Raw genomic sequence first — 7165 nt, 5'->3', positions numbered from 1 at the left:
CACCTAGATATGTATCCCTTTTCTGAATAGGTTTTAAAAGAGAGGAGGAGTAACAGCACTTTCAGGATTTATTTGGGCACAAACCTGCCTAATGGCTTTTCCTAGTTTGTAACCCACGAAGATAAGTTTCACAAGAGACTGGGGTCCATTCTTTCATAAGTGAGTAGCTTGGTGCAAGCAGAGAAGTTCCTACTGGCTCAGAAGCTGGCCTGAGGGTACTATAGTATATCCCCTCTCCTTAGCAAGGGCTTGTTCTAAGATATTATAGGAATGTATATGAGTTAGGAAGCAGGGGAAGTAGTGATGGTTAGGGGCAAATATGTAGCAGCTCAGATAGCTGAGTCTGCAAGCCTGTTTCCCCTGGCTTGAAGTGAGCTGCCCCCTCTCCTTTTGATGTCCTTTTCAAAATATGATAGAAAGCTCTCTAGGTTCATGGACAACTTGGAGTATCTGTAGGATTTCTCTTGCATGGATAATGGGGGAATGTTTAGCTGTCAAAAACCTCTTTCCTTAACTGAATAAGGCCCATCAATTGGAGGATGAATGTTATGGAATATTATTGCTCTGTAAGGAATGACCAGCAGGATGAATACAGAGAGGCTTGGAGAGACTTACATGAACTGATACTGAGTGAAGTGAGCAGAACCAGGAGATTATTATACACGGCAACACGGTCCTGTCCCAATAAGGGGGCTGGGCAAGATAGAAGAATAAGTAAAGAGTGTTTAAACAAGTCTCCAAACTGACAGAGTAGAGGGAAGATCTCAAAACATTTCCTGTGTTTTTCATCAATCCCAGTACCCTATGGGAATGCTGGATATGTATGGCCACTGACAGATTAAGTAATAATGGACTAATCTGCTGCATCCAAAATTATCCAGGGTTTGGCAATGATGATGGATTTTGGAGGAGCCTGGCCAGTTCTTGGGCCTCCTGGGTGAGCCCTTCTGGGTCCTGGACATACATCGTAGCAACTAAAACCTGAGCCAGTTCCTAGTTCTTAGCCCTAGCTTTGAAGTCTTGCCCCTCGATTGCAATTAGGCCCCCAACTCTAAAAGTTGGACCTGGAGAGTTGGAACACACATGGCTAACATCTGCAGTTTCCTCTGAATGTCTGGGGCAAACTGGTTAATAAAATGCATGCTAAGGACAATGGTCCCTTAAAGAGAAATGGGGTCCAAGTTTTTATATTTTTATAGACCTTCTATAAGTCATCCTTGAAAGAGATAAGTCTTTTCTTCAGCTCCCTGAGTAACATTTAAAGGCTTATCATAATTAACTTGCTTCTTAATTCCCTTCTTCATATCTCTATTGAGACAAGTCATCATGTAATGCCTTTTTTCTTGTCTCTGACTACCTTCTTGCTAATCCCACCTGACATCTGTACCTGGAGGATCAATGGCTCTTAGAGGGTATTTGTTTGAGGGAGAAGACACTGCCATGTCATCACCAAGATTTTGGTCTAAATCCTAAATTCCTCTATTTTTCAGCAGGATGAAATAATGATATTGAAATCTCCCCAAGTAAGATCAAACTGAAAGGATATGGCTTTAAAGCCCTCAGTAAATTTGGTGGAGTCTTCAGAGTAACAATCCTTTTTTTTAATTATTATTTTGTGAAAGATCTGATGTTGAGAAGTTTTCCCAATGGGCAGAATTTAGGAGGAGTGTCTGACTCAGTCTTGAGAAGGGAGTAAAAGGCTGCCACTCCTTGTATTGAAGGGGCTGAGGAGTAGGGCTCAGGAAGCTGTAAAATCTGACTCAGGGTGTGAGGGTTTGAGGAACTTCTGGGAAGAGGATTGGGGAATAGGGGAAATCTTTTTGGCCATAGAATCCTGATCCCAATAGTGAGGTGGTCCTGGGAGGTCCTTCCAAGATTCTTTGGGAGTGGGAGAACCATGCAAATGGACAAAGTGGGAAGCTTGTGGTCCTAAATAGGAAGATAGAAGAGGATCAACTAAGAAATTCATTTCAGTCTCCACCTTCAATTATCCTGCTCCAAATTTAGCTAAATTTAGCTAGCACTGTTGTCTTAAGTTAGGAGCCTAAGATAAAGCCATGAAGGTCTGAACATATGAAACTTCAGTCCACTTGCCCTCTTAGTGGCTAAAATAGATCAAGTTGTAAATAGTATTATAGTTTAGAGATCCATTGAGAGGCTATTTTTCCTCAACTTACAGGTTATACTGAGGCCAGGCTTGATTACAAAAGAAAATGAGACATTTCTTTTTGAGAATTTGTAGACCAAATTTCTCTGTTTTTTGAGAGACAGCCTAAGGGAGAATTTGGGGGGATAGAAGGAGATTGTTCCATTTTTGCAGGTGGCTTTTTTAAGGCAGCATGGTATTGTAAAAAAAAAAAAAAAGTATAGTATCTGGAATAAAAGGAACTTGGTTTGAATCTGCTCAGATTACTTAGTACTCAAGTGACCATACAATAGTTGCTTCTCCTTTTCATCATCTTCAAAATGAAAATGCCAAACCAGTCAGTCTCTAATGTCTTTTCCAGCTCTAAATCCTGTGATGTTCTATAAATCCTTCCAAGCAACTTTCTGTTCTCTTCTGTGCATCCTATAAACTGTCTATATGTAGGATGGAGGGATGAACAAGTTAGCAGAAATTTTCCCCATGGCATCCCCCTTTGGGCCCAGAGGGCCCACCTCTCTCTTTCCATTCCAGACAGATCAGTACCAAGGCCAGATTCACTGTAGCTGAGACATCACCTTGAATTTTGGTCTTTCTTTTCATACTTGATCTTCCCATTCCCAAATGACTTAGGAGCAGTATTAAAGCAATGAGTAAGGAGGGATAGGAAAGAGATGTGTGCATATGGGAGGGGCAGGGAATTAGGGGAGTGTGTCTATGTATGTGTATTTATATATCTGTATATGTAAATATAAATATATCCTTTTTTAACTACTAGCCTACTTGAAAATGGGGAGGGGAATGAAAGGGGGAACAAAAAATAACATAAAACAGGTGAGCAGCAGAGAACAAAAGAATAATTTACAAGGAAGTAAAGAAAAGATAGACACTCACGAATAATTTCTTCTACTGATATATACATACTTTCTTGATCTGGCAATATGTTATCATATATTTTGAATCTTCCCTGATGTTTTGCTGGGCACATGGCAATGTTCTCTTCTGTTTTGTGTTCCTTTTCTGATTTTCTTTTTTCTTATTCTGTTTTTTAAAATAAAACAAATTATTGAAAAAATTAAATGGCTTGTAATGGAAAGTCAAAATTTCACATAGAATTTCTTTTATATTATTTTATATGTATGGAAATGCACATCCTTATGTGTTCAGGTTCAGTACATATTTAAAAAATAAATTAACATAATTATGTCTGCGTTCACAAAACTCCTTCTACTTTTGAATGATCACACCTCTACTGGAAGCCCAGTTATAGGTTTTAATCTTGATCCTGTCATTAAATTACTGTCTGAAAATAAACATTTCAATGAACCATTTTGAATTTTTAATAATTGCATCTCTTCTGATCACTTCACTATGAGAAAATGGTTATGAAATTTTTGTGGAATGTCATCAGCCAAGGAGATCGAAAATAATTCCTGGGGTGGTCTGAGGATTAAAGAAAAGGTCAAAGAAAAAAAGATTTGACACAAAAAGAAATTTAACTCATGGACCTGCTTCACAGTATAGAAGGATTTTTAATTTAGAATGATCTACATCAGACAAAACTGGCCTCTATAATCATACCAGATACTTGGATATGGCTAACCTGTTGGTACTTTTCCCCCAGTTTATGCTATACGTACCTATATTGAATTATATTGTGAATGGAGAGGTATTATGACATAGTGGAGGGAGAGTTGCCATGAGAGGGGGCAGAGTGAAGATGGTGGAGTAATAGGAAATAGAATAGTAAGTTCCTCAACTACCAGAAGAAAAAAAAGAAGAAGAAAAGAGAAGAAGCAAAGACAAAGAAAAAAATCTTATCACCAGACAGATTTAGAAGTACAAGACTGAATCCTAGTGGGGAAAACCAGAAAAAGCAATGGTGAGTTGTTTGTTCAGTTCAGGCTGACACAGGACGACAAATGGAAAGGTTTGTGGAGATGGGGGATAGGATCTAGTCAGAGACACAATACAGAATAAGTACTCCAGAGCCCAGGAAGTGGCTAGATACCAGGGCAAGAAGAGATTCTGAATTCATCCACTAGTACCACATGCAGACACCAGAAACAGGTGCTAATTGCAAGCTTTGACACCCACTACCCAAATTGAGAAAAGGACTAACACTGAAGGTAGTGTTCCCAGGTAGGGAGTCACAGGGTAATGTAAAGAGAAAGGAGCAAGTTCAAAAACAAGTAGCAGTGGTGTGATTCAACCCCCCAGATACAGAGCAGAATCTCAGTGCCAGCTTCTAGCCCACACTGAATCCTACAGAGGTATCACCAGACAAATAATCCTCCCCCAAAAGAAATCCTACCATTCTTTCACTCAAAACCAACAGATAAAATCACAAATCTTGTCAAAAAGATTTTTTAAAAAAGTCAATTCTGGAATTATAAACTTAGCCTCTAAAGAAACTAAAGCTTTGGTTTCATGGAAAAGAGATGGCCAAGTCATAAACCAATCAGAGAACAGGTATCTGATATGGCAACCAGTCAGGCACAGGTGTTCATTGCTCACAATTAATCACACGCAGGAAGAATTTGAATCAATTTTTTATTGGACAGGGAAGGGGATCATCAATGTAGCAGCTTTTCAACTAGATTCCTTCTAGGTTTCTGGTAATTCCAAGTCTTCTTTAATCATGTAATGCTGGAGAAACTGAGGCAAGATAGAGATTAGAGAGTTTTTAATATTTTATTTGGGTTTCTGAGAGGGAGAGATAGTCTGGAGGCAGCAGAGAATTCATTCTGCTTCCAGGGCTAAATTGGACTTTCGTCTCAAAGAATCTAGCATCGAATGTGAGATTTTTTATATGTAGCTTTGAGATCAGGGGAGACAAAGGCATGGGGTGGAGTCCGAACTCTGGTAAACTTTCCTAGGAATTTCCAGGCAGGGACCATCAATCCGGTTCTGACAGGGTCGGAGTGAGGACCATAAATTCTAATAAACTGGGAGAGAAGGGGATAGTCAAACTAGAGACAAGAACTCTGGACATCTACAGTTTTATGACTCTTTTGGAATGCCAGAGTGGCCAGATTCCACAGCCCTAATTATCTCAGTCCTGATGAACAGGAAAGGGTTGCAACCAGGGGGATTGAGGCAAAACAATTCATGGAACTGAGACAGAACAATTAAGGGAAACTGAGGCAAGATAATTTAGGGAAAATGAGACAGAACAATTTAGTGAAACTGAGGCAGGACAATAAAAGGAAATTGTGGCACAACAATCATTCTTTTCCTTCCCTGGAAAAGTTTAAATAGAGAAGGTTCATTCCAGAGCTCCCCCAAGAAAAAGGACTCCTTGTCTGGCTAGGATGGTGCCTTCTCCTGTCCCATACCACTTGCACTTTCAAGGCAAAACAGGCAAAGACCCCTTCTCCTGGAAGTTCTCCTGTGGTCAAAGTTTATCAGGCATCTTAGAGCTGGATTGGACTTCAGAGATATTCTAACCTAGGGAGTTTATTTTTTAGATGAGGAAACTGAGACCCAAAAAGGGAGCAGTGTTTGCTCAGTCTTAGAGTTGGTTACTGGCTATGATACTTAGACAATAGAACAACCAATTGAATCCTATCTCTTGAAGCTGTTTTCCTTCCACTAGGGATCTGACCTTATTCTGGCTGCAAATGAATTCACTAGCATCTATATCCCCTGCGTCACCCAGGAGGACAAATCTTGACAGTTTTCAGGAAATTTAATTCTTTATTGCTCCTAATCCAAATGAAAAATGTCACATAACAAAAACCTTTTGGAAACTTACCCTGTTGCCTACTGGGAACTACTAAGCTTTATATATATAATGACTATCTTTTTTCTGCTCTCTTTAAACTTAATAGTTTTTGTTCCTAAAGAGTACATCATCTATAGTCTGCAAAATTACTCATTTCTAAACTACCTAAATAGCAGGAAACTTATGGTGCTGCCACCAAAATACCAGAGAAGATCATAAATATGATGGAAGTAATAAAGACACCAGATTTCACCCCCATATCAGAAACTCAACCTTCACCAATGATAGAAAGAAGCAGAATGGTCGGGAAAGATTATGACATCTTCTTTAAGTATTCACCAAATATACTTCAGCCAGAGCATATGCCAGTCTTATGGCTGATATGTTTAACCACCCAGCAATCATCCCAAAAATTTTAGAAAGATTAAATAATACTCCTGATAATTCAGAGGATCCCAGTTTACATTGATCTATTTCTGTGGCAACGGGATTAAACATGATTAAAAGGCAGAAAGTAAAAACAATCTTTCTATGTATTGCTTGAAGTAACAAGACATTGCTTAGCTTTGCACAGGGAGACATCATCACATTGCTCATCCCAGAGGAAAAAAGATGGCTGGTTCTATGGAGAATATGACCAAACCAAAGTGAGGGGCTGGTTTCCATGATCATATACAAAGTCACTAGAAGAAAATGAAGAAGAAACACTAAATGTGCCAATTCTTCACCTTGTCTGCATCTGTTAGAAGCATCAGTACAGTGAACTTAGCAGAAAAAAGTAATGTTGCTATACAGCCTCCTGATTATCTAGAAAGTGTGTCTGGAGTTGCTGCTGCAAACAGAAGATACCTCTTTTAAAAACTCTACATTTAAACCACTAGCAGCCAAACTAGAAATCACATCTCCTGAGTCAGATAACCATGGAATAGGAAAGTATCCTTTTCCAAGTGGAGAAAATCCTTTTGCTACTGTGAAACTCCAACCAATAGTGAAAAATGTCAGCGCCAATAATTTGATCAATGAGTCAAGAAAGTAATACCCATCATTATTCCTCATGTAAACTACATATTCAATATTATGATTATCTTGTTTAACATTTGTCTTCATTGTATAGGAATATAGCAAAGGTTTTCCAATTTTCAATGAATCTGTTAAATTAAGAAAATCATAATTGCTCATAAGATTTGAAAGTGAGCTCACTTCTGTCTTTAAGTGAATATAATATACTCTAATAACACAATTAAAAACTTAAATGTTTTTTGCTCATCTTTTTAGTAAGCCAATAGACTGTTCAA

At 38.6% G+C, this 7165-nt stretch overlaps 1 pseudogene; it reads left to right on the top strand.

Moving 5' to 3' along the window:
• Nucleotides 1-4065: 4065 nt before the first annotated feature.
• Nucleotides 4066-6906, top strand: LOC127546555 (brain-specific angiogenesis inhibitor 1-associated protein 2-like protein 1; annotated as a pseudogene).
• Nucleotides 6907-7165: the final 259 nt, after the last annotated feature.

This window comes from Antechinus flavipes, chromosome 2, assembly GCF_016432865.1.
Source record: "Antechinus flavipes isolate AdamAnt ecotype Samford, QLD, Australia chromosome 2, AdamAnt_v2, whole genome shotgun sequence".
In the NCBI taxonomy this organism is placed as follows: Eukaryota; Metazoa; Chordata; class Mammalia; order Dasyuromorphia; family Dasyuridae; genus Antechinus; species Antechinus flavipes.
Note: the sequence above shows the minus strand (reverse complement) of the source record. Positions and strands in the feature narration are given on the sequence as shown.